This window comes from Sus scrofa, chromosome 11 (assembly GCF_000003025.6).
Source record: "Sus scrofa isolate TJ Tabasco breed Duroc chromosome 11, Sscrofa11.1, whole genome shotgun sequence".
In the NCBI taxonomy this organism is placed as follows: domain Eukaryota; kingdom Metazoa; phylum Chordata; class Mammalia; order Artiodactyla; family Suidae; genus Sus; species Sus scrofa.
Genome location: NC_010453.5, coordinates 74615397 through 74633077, shown reverse-complemented (window position 1 = coordinate 74633077; position 17681 = coordinate 74615397). Strand labels below are relative to the sequence as shown.

The window sequence follows — 17681 nt, the reverse complement described above, 5'->3', positions numbered from 1 at the left end:
AATAGTTTGGAAATTTTTTATCATGTTTGCATGTAAATAATTACTTGTAAAATCTAAGTAAAAATGATTGTTTCCATAGTCCTTCAACAATATACCCCCAAAAGAGCTGAGCTGTGCAGATAACAGATAGAACTCTAAAGAAATCTATTACTCTTTTTTTTTTTTTTGTCTTTTCTAGGGCCGCTCCCGTGGCATATGGAGGTTCCCAGGCTAGGGGTCTAATCAGAGCTGTAGTCACCGGCCTATGCCAGAGTCACAGCAACACGGGATCCAAGCCTCATCTGTGACCTACACCACAGCTCATGGCAACGCTGGATCCTTAACCCACTGAGCAAGGCCAGGGATCGAGCCTGCAACCTCATGGCTCCTAGTCGGATTTGTTAACCACCGCACCGCAATGGGAACTCCTAGAAATCTATTACTCTTGAATAAATATAATCTTAGGTCCTTGTAGTAGTTAGCTCAGCTTTTAAATTCACTGAAATTACACACTGAACCATTTTTTTTTCCCATAGCTACAGTGTGATTGATTTTTCTCAACACCAACAGCAGCAGATTAGAGAATTAATTAAGGGAAACCTAGAAAGTCTCCTTGACTTGGCTTACCATGCCTGCCGGGCAGATGGAGGCAGCAGCGGTAAGGAGATGATTTCTCCTTAGGGTATGTAGGATATAACAAATGTTGTGATTTAAGGGCCTCAGGGGTTTATATTGAGAAAAGGCTCACTTATGACCTAACAGCTAAAGAGTATTCAAAGAAACCAACTGCAGTTAATCCTTCCAACTGGTAAAAAATATAGTACCATTTTTTTTTAAAAAATTAAAATTAAAAATGATAGAGAAGGACCCCAAATAGAGACTGAAAAAGTGTGTCATAAAGCCAACACCTTTGGAATTATACATTTATGATTTCACAGGAGATAAATTTGCCTCTGGTACTTCCAGAGATTTCTTTGAAGTAGATGTGTTCCAGAAACTTTTGTATTGAAAATATTTATAAAGATCTTTTTTTTTGGGGGGGGGGAGTGGTATTCTCAAGTAGAGCCCTTGTCCTGGCCATTTATCTGATGTACCACAATACCTTTGGTCACTTGGTTCCTGCTGCTTAGAAACAAATGAAAACTATTGGCTTTTCAAAATGTGATAATGTTTCCAAAATTTTTCATTTTAAAACTCTTTAAAATATGAGTTTTAACATTCCTTCCCAGAATGCATTCTCCTTTCCTTGAACCATTAAACATGCCGTCGTGGTATCTGCTCCCCTCGGTTCCCTTCTTTGAATTCTCACCTCTCTTGCTGGCTTGTCTCCCAGGCAAGTAATCTGTGATTTGATCAATATCTATTTCTGATCCTTTTCCCCCTCAGCGAGGCCAGGAATCGAACTTGCACCCTCACGGACACTAGGTCGGGCCCTGAACCCAGTGAGCCACAAGGGGAACTCCAGACCATTTTTCTTCATAACAGTTATCCTCCTTGGGAATTTGGTGGAAGCTATGACCACCCACCCACAGCACTATGTGCACTATTTTAGGAGGCTTGTGATCTCCCTGAAACCCACTCCGAGGTCCCTTGTGGTCCATGAGCCCCAGAGTGGGCGATTCTGGTCCTTATTCTCCACAGCTAAAGCACATGCATAAGACAACCAGGATGACGTATATCTTGGTTTTCCTTTGGGGGCAGCATGCAGGATATTCATTACAAACAAGTGGATTCAGGCTCCAGCAGATTGGGTCGGCTAACAACTCCTCTGGTCTCCAGAGCAGTATGGAAGAATCTGGCATCACTGTGTCAGCCTGCCAACCCCAAACAGCCACTGCCACCTTGTGCAACAAAAGGTATGAAGCCACCGAGCAGCAAGGCATCCAACTCAATGGGAAATGTGAGAAATTCTGGGCGAGATGATGTGAAAATATGAGTAAGAAATAAGGCCTGAGCTGTCCTGACATCCAGCAGATAGAGAGGAGTTTGTGCCTTCTTCAACGTACAGAGCAACAAACCACAACTATGATTGTTTTGGGATACTGCTTTTTCTTTTTCAATGACTACTTCGGGGAAACAAAGTTCATTTTCAATGAAAATGGGGTGCTGGGTTTCCATTTTGCAAGAAAGGTGATGATGCACTTGTGTGGACGGGGTTGGTTTTCAACGTTTACCATCTATAAAGCGCCGAGGAGCAGGGCTGAAAACACCACCAGCAGCTCTTAGACAAGCGTCAACATCTTCCTTGAACGTTATTTTTACTTTTGAGGCTTGACCCAAATATTATTTAAAGGCTTTAGAAAAGGTCCATTTTACATAGAGAACAGACTGGTGATTGCCAAGGGGGAGGCGGGAGGGAGTGGGATGGACGCGGGCTTGAGGTTAGTAGATGCAAACTATTACATTTAGAATGGATGGGCAATGAGGGCCTGCTCTACGGCACAGGGAACTGTGTCCAGTCTCTTAGGATAGACCATGATAGGAGATAATAAGAGAAAGGGAGTGTATATATGTGTATGACTATGGCACTTTGCCGGACAGCAGACATGGGCACAGATTGCAAATCAACTATACATTAATAATATAAAGAGAAAAGTCTACTTCATATTATTTAATGAAACATACTGTTTCCTTTAGCTCAGTGACTCCTGTTTCAACTAATTTCACTTATTTCTTTTTAATTCCAGATTTCCATTTGTACCAACAAAAAGAGGAGTGGGTTCATGCATTGGCTCCATTGGCAGAGGAATGTGTCAAAGAGTTATACGGTGCCATTTTCATGCCAGTGCCATCAGATGCTGCAGAGGGAAAAGGAGCTGATCCCAATAAGCGTTCTGATTTTTCATCCAGTTCACAGAATCAAAGTAAGACTTTTGGAAATTAATTCTGTCAAAGGTGAAGCACGATTGCAAATGCTGTTACAAAATCAAATAAGAAGTTCAATGTTGAAGATAAGATAATGTATTTTTGTTGGTTTTTGGTATGTTTGCTTTTAGTGATAACACTACATAAATTTTGGGCAAGGACAGCATGGTGGGAAAACAATGTTTTTACTAAATTAGGGTATCTGTGAACTTGGCTGTAATGTACCCATAATTCATAACTGGCATCCAAATAAGTTCAATAGTTCAAATATAGAAAGATAACAATTTTATTCGTCCTGGAAGCTTAACTCTAAAATTTTTGAAGAAAGCTGATGGGAATTTAAAAAATATGTCAACATGGCAGTTCATTTGCTACATGTCATTATTCAGGTTTTAAAATGTTTGAAGCCCTGAAGAATATCAACTTAATACCTAAGTGGTATTGAGCTTTTGTAATACTAAGATCTTTATATTTTGGTTGCAATTTTATTCAAAATAACTTTAAAATCTTTTTTTTTTTTTTGGTCTTTTTAGGGCCACACCCACAGCATATGGAAGTTCCCAGGCTAGGGGTCTATTTGGAGCTGTGGCCAGTGGCCTACACCACAGCCACAGCAACGGCAGATCTAAGACACTTCTGCAACCTGCACCACAGCTCACGGCAATGCCGGATCCTTAACCCACCGAGCCAGGCCAGGGATCAAACCTGCATCCTCATGGATGCTAGCAGATTTGTTTCCGCTGAGCCACGCTGAGAACTCAGAAAATAACTTGAAAATCTTTAATCACGGAGTTCCTGTCATGGTTCAGTGGTTGGCGCACCCGACTAGCATTCATGAGGATGCAGGTTTGATCCCTGACCTGGCTCGGTGTGTTAAGGATCTGGCATTGCTGTGAGCTGTGGTGTAGGTCAAAGACATGGCTCAGATCTGGTGTTGCTGTGGCTGTGGTGTAGGCTGGCAGCTGCAGCTCCGATTCGACCCCTAGCCTGGAAACCTCCATATTGCACAGGTGCAGCCCTAAAAAGACCAAAAAAAAAAAAAAGAAAAGAAACTCTGCAATCACATCACTGATAAACTAAGCATCCTACCCCCAAAATCAGCTTGTGAATCTTTTAGCAAAATGTGGTAATTCAAAACAAAGCTTCTGAATTGGAAGATACTGTAAATCATTCCTATAAAAGCAAAGGATGAGTCAAATACATTAAATGGTGAGAAGTCCAAAGGTATTTAGGATTTAAATGTGATCTTTTATCATTACATTTTGAAATTAATTGATTTCGCATAAACATCATTTGATGGAACTCCTATTTTTAATTAAGTAAATTAATATTTTGCAGCAAATTAAAGTAAACTGAGAAGGGCTACAAATTTGCAGCATATAAATTTAATTTCCCTAGAAAACATTCAAAAGAATCTTATGAAAATATCCACTGAATGAAATTATCCTAAATGGAATTACCTGGGAAAATATTTAACCTGAAATATTTACATAGTTTAACATGAAAACAAATCAGAAGTGAGTATATTATCCATGCAGAATCATTTATTTCCAGATTACCAGGTGCTCTTACTAAAAGTGTATTTTCTTATTTCAAAATACCAAGGGCACGCATATATTTCCTTGCTTTATCAGCTGAAGGAAACTGAAGCAATGATACCCCAGCAGCAACAAACACACCCAGTGCCCACACCCTTGGTTTCTAAAACCATTCGCTAGGAAGGGGAATCAGGGCTCCCTGGAGAACTGGCTGAATTTATGGTGGGGCAGTAAGTATACATGCTGAGCCTGTAGCAACTGGTGGTGCCAGAAAACAAAAAAGCACACCCCCGCCCCTGCAAAAAAAAGCCCTACCTCTGTGATGTGGGTGCCAAGCAAAGGAGCTCTTGAGGCCCAAACTGCAACAATTTGAGCAACAATTTCGAGTACATGGGGGTATAAGCCAGAGTATAAAATAAACATCCAAACACCTATGTGCTCGTACTAATACAGTAAGTGAGTAAATAAATAAATAAGGGAGAATAGACAAATGTCCAAATGATTTATGTGGATATTCTACCCTCAGGGAGGTGGAGCGGAATCTCTCTCTGCTGAAATATTGGCTGTGGTGAGTGACTTCTCAAAAAGGACAGCGTGGAAATAGGGGGAAAGTAACTTTCCAGTGGAGAAACCTGACAGACTCAACCTCAGTCATGCCATCAAGGTCGGACTCAACGGTGATAACTCCTGTTGCCAGCACGTACCCCTGATATGATGCAAGAATGGATGTCACTTCCGTGGGCTTCCTCCTCAAAACTCATCGTTCCAGTCACATGTTGTGGGGAAAAAACCCACTAGACAAATTCCAATAGAGGGGAATCCTACAAAATAATTGACAAGTCCTTCTCGGGACTGTCTAGGGCACCAAAACCAAGTCTAAGAAATTATCTCAGCCAAGAAGAGCCCAAGGAGACATGAGGATGATGCGTTATGCGGCATCCTGGACGAGATCCTCGATCAGAAAGAAGGTGGTGAGTTAAAACTAAAGCAATCTTGGAGTCCGCATTGTGGCTCAGAAGGTTAAGAACCCAGTTTACTCTCTGTGAGGATGTGGGTTCGATGCCTGGTCTCGCTCAGTGGGTTAAGTATCTGGTGTTGCCATGAGTGAGCGGTGGTGTAGGTTGAAGATGCAGCTTGGATCCCGTGTTGCTGTGGCTGTGGTATAGGCCGGCAGCTGAAGCTCTGATTCGACCCCAAGGCTGGGAACTTCCATATGCAGCAGGTAAGGCCATAAAGAAAGAAACAAAACAAACAAACAGACAAACAAAACTAGAGCAATCTGAGTAAGCTATGGATTTTAGTTAATGATAGAATAGCAATATTGGTTTATTCATCATAACGAATGTACAGAGCTGATGTAAGATGTTACATTAATAACAGGGGAAACAGGGCAAGGACGGAGATGAAAACTCTCTGGACTGTCTTTTTAATTTTTCTGTGAACCAAAAGCTGTGTTGAAAAATAAAATCTATTTTAAAAGTAATGAACGCATGGACATAAGGACACATGTTTACCTTTCACTCTGGGCTCCAATATGGCTCAGCTGGCCCTGGGTGTTGCCACAGCTCATTCCAGTGGAGGGTCCCAATACCTTGTACATTCATTTCAAGAGTGTAGATGTGTCCCACTGAATTTCAGCCAGGATTTCTCCCCTGAAACAATCCTGAATCTGTAAAAACATAAAATGCTATGATTTTGAGCAGTCAAACCTCTCAACAAATGAAGACTTTTATAAAAAAATTCCATTGTCTTCTACAAAGAAGCCAATTTCAAATTCAGTAACCATAACAAAATACTTCAGAAGAACTGCTTGTCATTTTCTTTTAAAAATTAAAAATAATAATACACTCTGGAAAAGAATACCTTCAGAAAAAGTCACACGTCAATGTTACACTTTTGCAGTGTTTTAAAATGCTAATACACTAAATGTACACTAAATGCTGACATTTCTTCCTTCTAAACAAATATTTTTATGTAGACCCAACCCACTCTTGGAGTTGTGCTTGCTCTCACTTCTCACCCTTGGTAATATTCTTTTGATCATTTAAAAATTATCTCTTCTGGGCCCCATAAATTGGCACAACACTGTAAATCAACAATAACTTTTAAAAGTGTAAAAAATAAAATTTATCTCTTCACCCCAGCACGATGTGGTGTTTGTTCATCCTTATAAGCAGTAAAGGGTACCACACAACAGAGCAGATCTCAGCAAAACTGATTATAGGAGGAACCGTAATTTAGACCAAAACCTGTTGGAAGAACAGCTGTAAATTGAGGTTAAGTGCAGAAATCAGACACAAAGACCACATACTGCATGATTCTGTTTACATGAAGGATGTGTAAAGGCAAATATATAAAGATTAGTGACGCCTGGGGCCAGAGGGCAAAAATGCAGATGACAGGAAATGAGTACAGAGAATTGGGGGGATGATGGAAACGTTCCAGATCTGGATTATGATAAAGTTTGCATAATTCTGTAAATTTACTGCCTTCATCGACTCATATACTTCAAAGGGTACATTTTATGGTATGTAAATTATACCTCAATAAGGCTGTTGGAAATGATGCTTGTCAAGATGGCAGTGCACGCAGATCCACCCAGCCAGCTTGGTGTCCTTGAATGAATTTCTAAACTCAAGAATCGTGATGGTCGGGAGTTCCCGTCGTGGCGCAGTGGTTAACGAATCTGACTAGGAACCATGAGGTTGCGGGTTCGATCCCTGCCCTCGCTCAGTGGGTTAACGATCTGGCGTTGCCGTGAGCTGTGGTGTAGGTTGCAGATGCGGCTTGGATCCTGCGTTGCTGTGGCTCTGGCATAGGCTGGTGGCTACAGCTCCGATTCAACCCCTAGCCTGGGAACCTCCATATGCCGCGGGAGCGGCCCAAGAAATGGCAAAAAGACCAAAAAGACCAAAAAAAAAAAAGAATTGTGATGGTCACTTTGCCTCTGAATCTGCTCAGAGGCAGCCCTGAATACCGCAGGGGGCAAACTGCCATCCTCGTGTGTAGAAACAAGTGTGTTCAGGTCCCTTAATCCACGATAGAAGCTGCGCAAAGTACTTCACAATGAGTAAGCCCTACAGAGAATTTAAGAAATTAATTATTCCAGATCTTGTAATTACTTTCTTTTTTATCCAGCCATTACTCCTTCATTTCCATCGTTTCTGTTTGACAACTTAAAAAAATAACCCATCTTTCTCTTTTTTTCATAATTTAAAGTCAGCCAGAGTTTTAGATGCCCCTTTTCTTTTCATTAATGCAAAACTCCTTTCTTTTTGTACATGCAACTGCTGAGTTCAAGCAATTAGTTGTAAAAAAGCTATGACAATTTTTATAGCTCCAACTGAACTGAAGATCCTAACCTGTGAATAAATAAATGTCATTAATGGGTGAGAAATCAAGGAAGAAAGACTACAAGGAAAATATTGTTACAAGAATGGGCAACCCTTAAGGCCTGGTTATTTATGGAAAGTCTTCTTGAATGTAAAACAAGGGTATTATTCACCTCTGTGTGATTAGAGGAAAAGACCAGAAAGGAGCCAGTTAATAAAAAATAAAAAAAAAAAAAAGGAAAAGAAAATTAAAAAGTCCAGTGGTGAGAAATTGAACATATCAACCATGAAATTGTGTTAATTTGATAATTAAAGTGTCTTAGTTCAAATGTAGATCGTGGACACTTAACAAAATGGTGACAAAATAATTGGGAATGAAGGCGTATTATACACACATTAACAGCTGAAACGAATAAAGTATAAAGCTCCGTTCAAGAAAGTGGTTTTTGAACAGCACAGAGCAATTATGCCAAGACTTGATATGATTTCATCATTCAAAGAGGATCTGGGAAGAAAGACAAGGAGCCTTTCTAGTTCCTGGAGTTCTGAAGGGCACAATCAGAAACAGGAGGAAGGGAAGATGAAAGGGGAGGAGACGCGGATGTGGGAAACTAACAAATGGAGAAAGATGAGCTCCGACTCCCGCGTTGCGGCCCCTTTCCCTCACTTTTAATTTTTGGATTCTCTTTGCTTTGAGCCTCTCCCCTTCTCACTTTACTCTTTCACGTTTTTATCACCTTTCCGATTTTCTCTAGCTTCTTTGTATATTTCACCTTCACTCTTTCCTTTCCTTTCTTCTCATAAGCACATTCAGCAAGGCAAGAAAACTCTTGAGAAAATTGAAAATGAATGGTTTAATTTTTGTACTGAATTCAAAAGGTGGAGACAAGGAAAGGAAGGCAATGCATCATTTCTTTATAGCTCAGATGGATGGCAACCTTGGGAGAAAATAGCAAACCAGGGGATAGAAACAGGCCTTTTATGGAAAAGGGGTAATTCGTTACAAGGCCTATTGTTCTGAGGCTGGGTGTTCAAACTGGTATTTGTATGATTTCAGCTGGGTAACTGGGTTCTCTTGCTTTGTCTCTTTCCCTTGAAGAGTTTAAATTTTTCCTTTTATAACTCTAATACGAAGATGAATCAGTGGCCCAGTTTTTTAAAGAGTAGATTTTTTTTAACATGGTTTACAGTATAGTTAGAAATGAAATGGCCCCAATTCATGGTAGGGTCTTGCACATAAAGCAGTTGGGGAATGTATTTAACTGCTACTTTTGAGTGCGGAGGGGGAAAGGTAACCACGTGCTGTAATATTAGATCACACATCTAAGTCATTTCATTCATCGAGTCATTTCACATTATCAAAATCATCCTTTCACTGACGGCCCCACAGCATCCCCGGTGTTCTTTATTATTATTCATTACTATCATGATATGTTCATTACTATTTCTGTTTGTATTACTATTCGTGCATAGAGCAATTGAAGGGAAATCATTTTTTGCCAGGTCATTCACGTGGTACATTTTTAGATCTGAAAGAAGTCAATCCCTTCATCTTGCAGAAGAGGAATAGAGGTACAGGGACGTTACGAGCCTCGCCCAAGTCACGCTGCTAATTAGATGCAAACTTGGGACCTGAAATCAGGCCTCCGAGGGTGCTCTGGCCATGGGATCAGGCTGCCCTTTCTTTAACCCCACAATGGTCCAATCAGCATGGAAATGCATATATTTTATACATGCTGGCATTCTTTTTAACTAGGTCATGAAGCAGGGAACTCTTGCATACAAACTATTTTAGATGGTGTTGGCTAATCCCAAAGACGTCCTAAGTTAGAAGAGCAAGATAGAAATGGCCATTAAAGGCCAGCCCTAGGCCATGCTAAAGTTGCCCAGGACTTCAGGAATGGGGACATTTGTCAGGCTAGCAATCAGGTCTTGGAGAGGCAATTACAAGATGGGTCCCATCACTGTCTTTCTCACAGAAATTGCTGAATGCAACCAGCCCTCTCTTCCTCATTTCATCTTCTCCTTCCCTGGCAGAAGACAGATTGACTTCAAAGCAGGCATCTCAATGACTGTCCTTGAGAGTTTCCAAAAGATGAGATTACGACCTCATACCTTGTCCCACTAGGACACGTAGACTTTGCGGCAGGCATTGGGCATCAGTCTGAATCCTTTTCCATGGTCAGGCTTGAAAATGGATGCAAATACCAGTATGCCCTAAAAAGGAGACGAAAAAAGGAGCAAACCCCTATTCATATTCTTTGTGATCAATCTTCATAATCAGAGGTGCTTTATTTCCACAACGCTTCCCAGACAAAACTCATAAAAGAGTGCATGAAGGCTGACTTTCTAAGGAAAGAGTTCTTTTTAGAAAATTGCAGTACAGTTGATTTGCAATGTTGTACTAATTTCTGTTGTACAGCAAAGTGGCCTAGTTATAAACATACATATTTTCTTTTTTTCAGTATTCCTTCCCATCCTGGTCTGTCAGAAGAGATTGGATAGGGTTCCCTGTTCTGTACAGTAGGACCTTGTTTTCTATCCATTATAAATGTAATAGGAGTGCCCGTCGTGGTGCAGTGGAAATGAGTCTGGCTAGGAAACATGGGGTTTCGGGTTCGGTCCCTGGCCTCACTTGGTGGGTTGGGGATCCGGCGTTGCCATGAGCTGTGGTGTGGGTTGAAGGCCTGGCTTGGATCTGGCGTTGCTGTGGCTGTGGTGTAGGCTGGCAGCTGCGGTTCCATTTGGACCCTTGGCCTGAGAACCTCCGTATGCCACAGGTGCGGCCCTAAAAAGAGAAAAGACAGAAAAGAAAATGTAATAGTTTACATAGACTAACCCCAAACTCCCAGTGCATCCCATTCCCTCGTCTGCTCTCCTTGTCCATGGGTCTGTTTCTGTTTTGCAGATGGGTTCCTCTGTGCGATCTTTCAGATTCCATGTATAAGTGATATCATGGTATTTATCCTTCTCTTTCTGATTTACTTCACTTAATGTGATAATATCTAGGTCTATCCATGTTGCTGCAAAGGACATTTTTTCCTTCTTCTTTATGGCTAATATTCCATTGTAAATACGTACCGCATCTTCATTCATTCATCTGTGGGTGGACATTTAGGTTGTTTCCAAGTCTTGGCTCTTGTGACTGGTGCTGCAATGAACACTGAGGTGCATGTATCCTTTGGAATCATTGTGTTGTCCTGGTATATGTGCAGGAGTGGCACTGCTGGATCATACAGTAATTCTATTTTTAGTGAAGAAAAACAGTTCTTTGGAGTTCCTGTTGTGGTGCAGCAGAAACAATCCAACTAGGAACCATGAAGTTGCAGGTTTGATCCCTGGCCTTGCTCAGTGGGTTAAGCATCCGGCGTTGCCATGAGCTGTGGTGTGGGTCGTGGATACGGCTCGGATCCTGTGTTGCTGTGGCTCTGGTGTAGACCGGCGGCTACAGCTCTGATTGGACTCCTAGCTTGGGAACCTCCATAAGGCTCAGGTGTGGCCCTAAAAAGCAAAACAAACAAACACACACAAAGAAAAACAGTTCTTTATTGCTCCCCTCCGGTGGCCTCAAGGAAGTGGTCTAACCTGTGCCTCAGTTGCTTCTTCTGTGAAATGAGGCCAATGACAGTGCCCACTTCAAAGGCCAACTGTGAGGACGAAATGAGCCAAAATTCAAACCCTCAGAGTAGCAACTAGTGCATGCACTGTCTCAACAAACAGCTGTTTACTATTTTTCCTGGGAAAAACACTTAACTATCAAACAACATTCCGATGATCTTTTTAGAATCGTCTTTGCTGGTTAGCCATGAACAGTGGACCAACAGCAGTGAACACCCCAGGTTTGCTGTGTTACACATGCATTTTCAGTCCCGTGTACACAGGACTTCTTCCCAGTCATGGATGGATTTGAACCCAGATCTTATTCTTTCAACCTTAGCTCTCAATCGGAGGTTCTAGGAACTTCATGGCTCTAATGTTTGAAACCCGCGTTCCTTGGAAATAGTTAACACTGGGGGGTTATCTTTATTATGGAAATGAATACTCTCACTGTTTTATTCATTAATATTTTAATATGTTTATGATGAGACTCAACCCAAACCCATTTCCACATCGAATCTGTCCCTCAGTAATTTGATTTGTTGGAACGGAGAACAAAAGCATTACCAACAGGGTAGTTTGAATGAAATTATAATTAATTAGGCATATGAAGGCACTAACTAATTTTGGATGAGTAATTAGATGACTAATTACGGTGAAAACAGAACTGTGTGCTTAATGAGATGACCGTGGCCAATTCTACCCACGGAGAATTTTTTCTGTTAGTTAAACTTTTGATTGTTTTTGATGATCCAGGGCCACCTGTTGCACAAAGTTATACAGAGGAGTGATTTGAGCCTGTTTTGACTTGCAGTTTCCATCACACGCCCACAGTTAAGGCCTCTTTCCCAAACATGTGTTACAAGGCTGTGCCCCCTGGATTTACAGATAGTTCATTTCTTTTCTTTCATACCCCCAAACGCACACACCCAAGATATTTGCTCTAAGTTACTAAATATAGCGATCATTCATTATTTCTGCTTAAGTTTTGGATCAACCCCATGACAAACAAGAAGAGAAATAGCACATGGTTTGGGCTATAGACAAACCTTCATCCATCCTGGAAAAGCACATGCAGAGCAGGCTCTCCTTTGAAAGGGCTCAGTCTGAGATCGGCTCACAGGCAAAGCTTCAAGCAGGCAAAAGTTCCGCTTCAGGCAGCTGGTTTTAACTAGCACCTATTTGGCAGAAAACTACACTCAGGATTTCTGGTTTTAAGTTCAAACCAATATTTCATAGCAATTGTGTTGTCAGAATCCAGGTCAGGAAGACGGCAGATGTTAACCGAATCCAAGGAGGCAGAAACAAACTCTTTTCACTTTTTCCTTTTTTAACACGGAATTGGCAGCTCTGCCCAAATTCTGAACGCAAGGCAAACTGCGAGTGGGTTGGAAACCCACAGAGTGGGTTAAGAAGCACCTTCCTAAGGTATTTTGGTGTCTGTAAATACTAAATCGATTCTAAAGTCAGACAAACAGTTTCATGGTAGACAAAGTGATGGTCTGGGTATGTCAGAAACAACCTTGTTGATTTTCTTTATTCTGCAAAATGAAAAGCAAGCTGAAAATCGGCATGATCCTAGTTTTTATGGAAGTGCTGTGCCTGGTCCATTTTATCCAAGAGCCCTAAGATCAGTCCGCAGAGAAAAGTCATTCTATGAGTCTCTTCTTTTTTCCTAGACTTCAAAAGGACTTTGCTTTCAGAAAGTGTTACATCTAAGGAAAATTTGTATTGTGCCTGGAACCTAGGTAAAGTCAATCTATCCCATGGTGAAAACTTGACTCCCCCTTATTCTATGATAAATGCAAAATTATGGGGAAAGTCTATGAATCTACATGAATAAATGTTTGGGGGCATTTGTGTTATCTGTAACTCGCCTTCCATTTGCCCTGCTCTTCGTCTGGTTTCACCGTTTCACAAGGCAGTGAAAGATCCAACACTAAACGTCTTCCGATAAAGATTTCGGTCTTGAAAGAGAATTTTGACTCTACCATACACATCACTCGAATTAGCAATTCATAAGTCTTCACACCGTTCAGGGCTTGAAATACTGAAATGGTGTTTTCTTTTTTTTTCACACCGAAGAAATTATTTTAAAATTATCTTCTGAATGCTTCAAATCAGTAACTGATTATTTGACCAGTGTTTGAAGCCTATCAGGTGGACCTGCCTGTCGGATCAATATTGTGTTTCCATGAGACCAATAAACTCTGTGAACCCCTGGTTCCTTTTATGGCTCCTTGTTGACCGAACGCATCTGCAGAGATTGACCGTCAATGCCAAGCAGTTCTTAGGTCTGTTGTGCGATAATCTTATCTGGCTTGTCGTTTTATTTTGGTTATTTTTGCGGACCCAAGAAAGCTTTCAGGAATGTGGGTTCTCCACCTGAGGATACCGAAGCCTTATTTACCTTAGATTAGGCACTGCGGCAGGGCCTGCGGAAGGGCCTGCGAAAGGCCCATCACGCTTCCACATCTGCCCAGAGGAGGTCCCTGCAGATGCCACAGTTTGTCCGGTCCTTGTTTCCATGCAAGTGGGGTCAAACTTCAGGAAAACGGAGATCCTGGGCGTCTCCCCGTTTAACCTAAAGAGCAAAAATAGACGCCCTCTCTGTAGTTTGTTTATTCCTCAATGCGGAAAAAATTAAAAGGAACGCTTTTGGAAGAGAAACGTGGGCTCTGCAAAGGGCTTTATGTGGAAGTGTGGGCTGAATTTGGAAATTCACATAACTGCATTCTAAGAATTGTTCCTCTTTTCATGTTAACTTTGCCCCAGGTTGGGCAAAATAATACTCTCTGCTTTAGTTTAGTTAACAGTTCCTTCTGCTTCCAGAAGCCTGGGCATTGTTTCCTTTCTGCACTGGAGATTTATTAGAAAAACCAAACCGTGTCAGAGAGGCTCAAAATAGAATGAGACAAAGGGAAGAAAAATAGGCGTTTATTTTTGTGTTTTAAAGGTGTCCCTTTAGGAGCCAGTGATGGACACACTTTTCCAACTTCAGAATATTCTGTCCCCTGTGCCTGCATCTGTGTCGGTGTGGAACATGCCATGGAAAACAGGGTGAGCATTTGACATCAAAAGTGTGTACTTATTCCTTCCACTCCATCAGTATGTAAGTGGCTTTCTCTAAATCAGGGATTCTGTGACACAGTCCTGAGCTCATTTAATGCAACTAAGTCAAAGTCAGCCAATATTCACTAAGTGTGCCTCATAGGCGCTGATCACTTGCTTGTCCTCTGAACAAAAATTCAAGAGAAAGAAAAACTAGTTTGCAATTAATTATAGATCAAGAGTTAATACTACTTTATGTTGGTATGTAAATGGATGCTGTGTGTTTATGTATCTTTATGGGGTGTGTCTGTGTGTGCATGTGCAGGTGGGTGTGTTGGTGTCTATGTGTTTATGTGTGTATTCCATGTTTGCTGAAAGCATAGCCTTTCTGAAATACAAATAATTCAGGTGGATTTCTTTTTTTTCTCCAAATCTAAAACAAATATTACTTTTGAATTATTATGTTTGGTTTAACTCTTGCTACATCTGATTCATGTGTTACTCATTATAGAATTTTACTCATAATTTGTGTTGAGAAATCTATTTCCCTCGGCTTTGGATAAATGATACAGTACACATTCTGTCAACGCAAATGCCTCAAACATATAGGGCAGACTTTACATTTTTCCCTTAAACCAACTAGCTGTGTTTGTTTGATTTGCCAATATCTACTTTTGCGTCCTTTGTGGAAAGGACCCAAGTTTATGTTGGCCACAGGAATTAGCATTTCAATAGAGTTAGGTTTTACATAGCATTCCATGATGTAGAATGCAAACTATGCCTTCACTGCAGGCTATTTATATGGGCATCCACTGAAGTCAGTGTTCTAACTGCAATGGAATTCCTTAGGCAAGTTACAGTTCACGACACATTCAGAAAACACACAGGCCTCAAGAAAATGAACTGAAAAAAGTCAAGATAAGGGTATCACACTCTGGCTTTTACCGAAAGCTTTCAGACATAGCTGGCCAGTGAATGCTATTGTTTCTTAAAATCATTTAACCTAAGATTAGAATGAGTTTATTGTGTTTTATTGCTTTATAGTTTGTGGGGCTATGATAAAAGACCATTAAAATATACGTGGGTACATTCTTCCTGATAACTTATTAACTACGCCCCATTAATCTAACAGAGACCTCAGAGGCTGTGATGTGGAAAACAGGTGTTAGGTCACTTTTATCCTGCACAAGATCCAGAATTGTGACACTCAGGTCAGGCACACGGGAGGTGGGCACTGAACGGCACTCGGGGGGGGGGGTACCCAAATGCCGAGATATCATGGTTTCTCAAAATACCAAATCATGAAGGGGCTATGCACTATTCACGCCTCACAAACTGATATGTCTACGGGTCAATCGTCAGTTATAAACTCAATATGGAGAAATAGAGAAACGACGAGAGGAGGCTGGTTTCTTTCTGCTTTCCCTCCTTGGTTAGACTGGACAAGCCACATCCCCTCCCTTCCTGGGTAGCAGGGAGAATTTGTGCCACCATCGCAGTTTTGTGCAGCACACCCCATCTCTGTCCATGCACAGAGCCATTAAGAAGAACTCGGCCCAAGGTCAAGTGTCAGTGCAGCTGCGGAGGTTTCTCCAACAAGAGAAAATTATGATTAATTCAAGATGGCTTACACTTCCGCGTTTGCTCCGGCTGAGAGCACACCCAGCTGGATCACAGCTGGGGATGCACCTGACGTCCCACCCCTCCAGAGCTGAGTTTTACCCTCCCCAGGGTGGGTGAGGTGAGGGGAAGGCTGGGAACAAATTTCAGAGGTTGAACTCTTCCCTCCATACCAGGTGGCTGCGGAACAAATACCATCCTGTGTAGATCTAAAGCATCCATTTTTCAACAGGAATTCTTCAAAGCAGTGGTATGTAATGTTACTTCCAAAAACACTTTTTTTTAGGGTCCATATATTGTGAATGTATTTTAAATAGCTCAAAAATATTGATTTTATAAAAATGAAAACTTAGCTGCATACTTGTCAGTTGAAATGAAAATAGTTAAGTCCTATATTTTTTAAACAATTTTAATCATGTTCTATAAAAATAGGACCTATAAAAATATATGATTAAAACATTTGTTTATGACCCTGTATGAACTTAGCCAAGAAATCTGAAAGAGTCTGAATAACAAGGCTACAGTGGGGTCAACTTGGAATTCAGAGGAATTAAGTGAATTCTTAAAACATAAACCAAGGCAACGTTTGAGATCAATCGATTCCAGGTCTGGAAAAAAATTAGATGACTCTTAGAACTGACAACCCCAGGAATACCTGGAATGGGGAATAATCTGTAGTTTCTTGCTTCAAAGAGGCCTACAATCTAGGATGGGAAAAATTAAAGTGCGTAAGTAATGGAAAGAGAGAGACCCGTAGTCAGAGCAGGGTCGTTTGGAGTTCCCCATTGTGGCTCAGTGGTAATGAACCTGACCAGTATCCACGAGGATGTGGGTTTGATCCCTGGCGTCGCTTAGTGGGTTAAGAAGCTGGTGTTGCCTTGAGCTGTGGTGTAGGTTGCAGCTGCAGCTCGGATGCTACATTGTTGCCATGGCCGTGGTGTAGGCTGGCAGCTGTAGCTGTGACTTGACCCAACCCCAGGAACTTCCATGTACCACAGGTGTGGCCCTAAAAAATAGGAAAAAAAAAAAAAAAAAGAAAGAAAAAGAAAAAGGGTTGTTTGATCAGAGGATAATCGTATCTATACTACTAATAATAATTATGTGAAAATAATTCGAATTAGAATACTGGCATCACTATATTTACATCTTGCTTTTTAAATTACTGGATTGCTGCTTTATGATAAAAGGATGTAACTCAGGAATAGCCTGATGGAAGAAACGCCGAGGGCAAGGTTGGGTGAGGGCACAGAGCAGCCGTGTCCTCTTCAGGGCTCCACTCTCCCCGGACCTGCATGGACGCCTGAAACTCCTATCAGCAGCTTTAACATACACCCATAGTGCAACCATGTACACCAGTGTCATTTATTGAACTGAGTGAGAATTCTACCACAAATCACCTGTGAGGTACCAGAACTGCTGTTACGGCAGCTGTTTTATAGCTAAAGACACTGAGGGTCACAGAAACACGGCGACGGCATTGGGTGATTCTAGAGGGCACTGCTTACACTGTAACCATCCACTGACCTTCCCAAGATACCAGCGCTGGGTAATGGCAGAGCTGGATCTTGTTGGCAAAGCATCAGAACGTGGGCCTCAGAGTCACACAGGCATTTGTCAGCAGAATGGCTTTGGTCCTGAGTATTATCGGTGTCACCACTTCTTTTCCTAATCATCCAAATAAGAGCTAGTGTTTGTGTCA

The 17681-nt window shown here is 41.4% G+C and overlaps 2 long non-coding RNA genes across 4 annotated transcripts in view; one reads left to right on the top strand and one right to left on the bottom strand.

Moving 5' to 3' along the window:
- The window catches only part of LOC106505351, a 58809-nt gene extending 41981 nt beyond the window's left edge, over nucleotides 1-16828 (bottom strand). Inside the window, exons 1-4 of one of the 3 annotated variants that reach the window (XR_002336758.1) lie at nucleotides 13722-16828; nucleotides 12361-12489; nucleotides 9830-9931; nucleotides 5897-6051 (exon numbers count right to left, since the gene is read on the bottom strand). This is a non-coding gene — a long non-coding RNA (uncharacterized LOC106505351). Of the gene's footprint in view, nucleotides 1-5896; nucleotides 6052-9829; nucleotides 9932-12360 lie in introns of all 3 variants that reach the window. The other 2 variants (XR_002336756.1, XR_002336757.1) reach the window with 2 other exon arrangements.
- Nucleotides 350-5902, top strand: LOC106505353. The gene is made up of 3 exons (XR_001299682.2): nucleotides 350-1835; nucleotides 2667-2843; nucleotides 4909-5902. It is a non-coding gene; the product is annotated as an uncharacterized LOC106505353 (long non-coding RNA).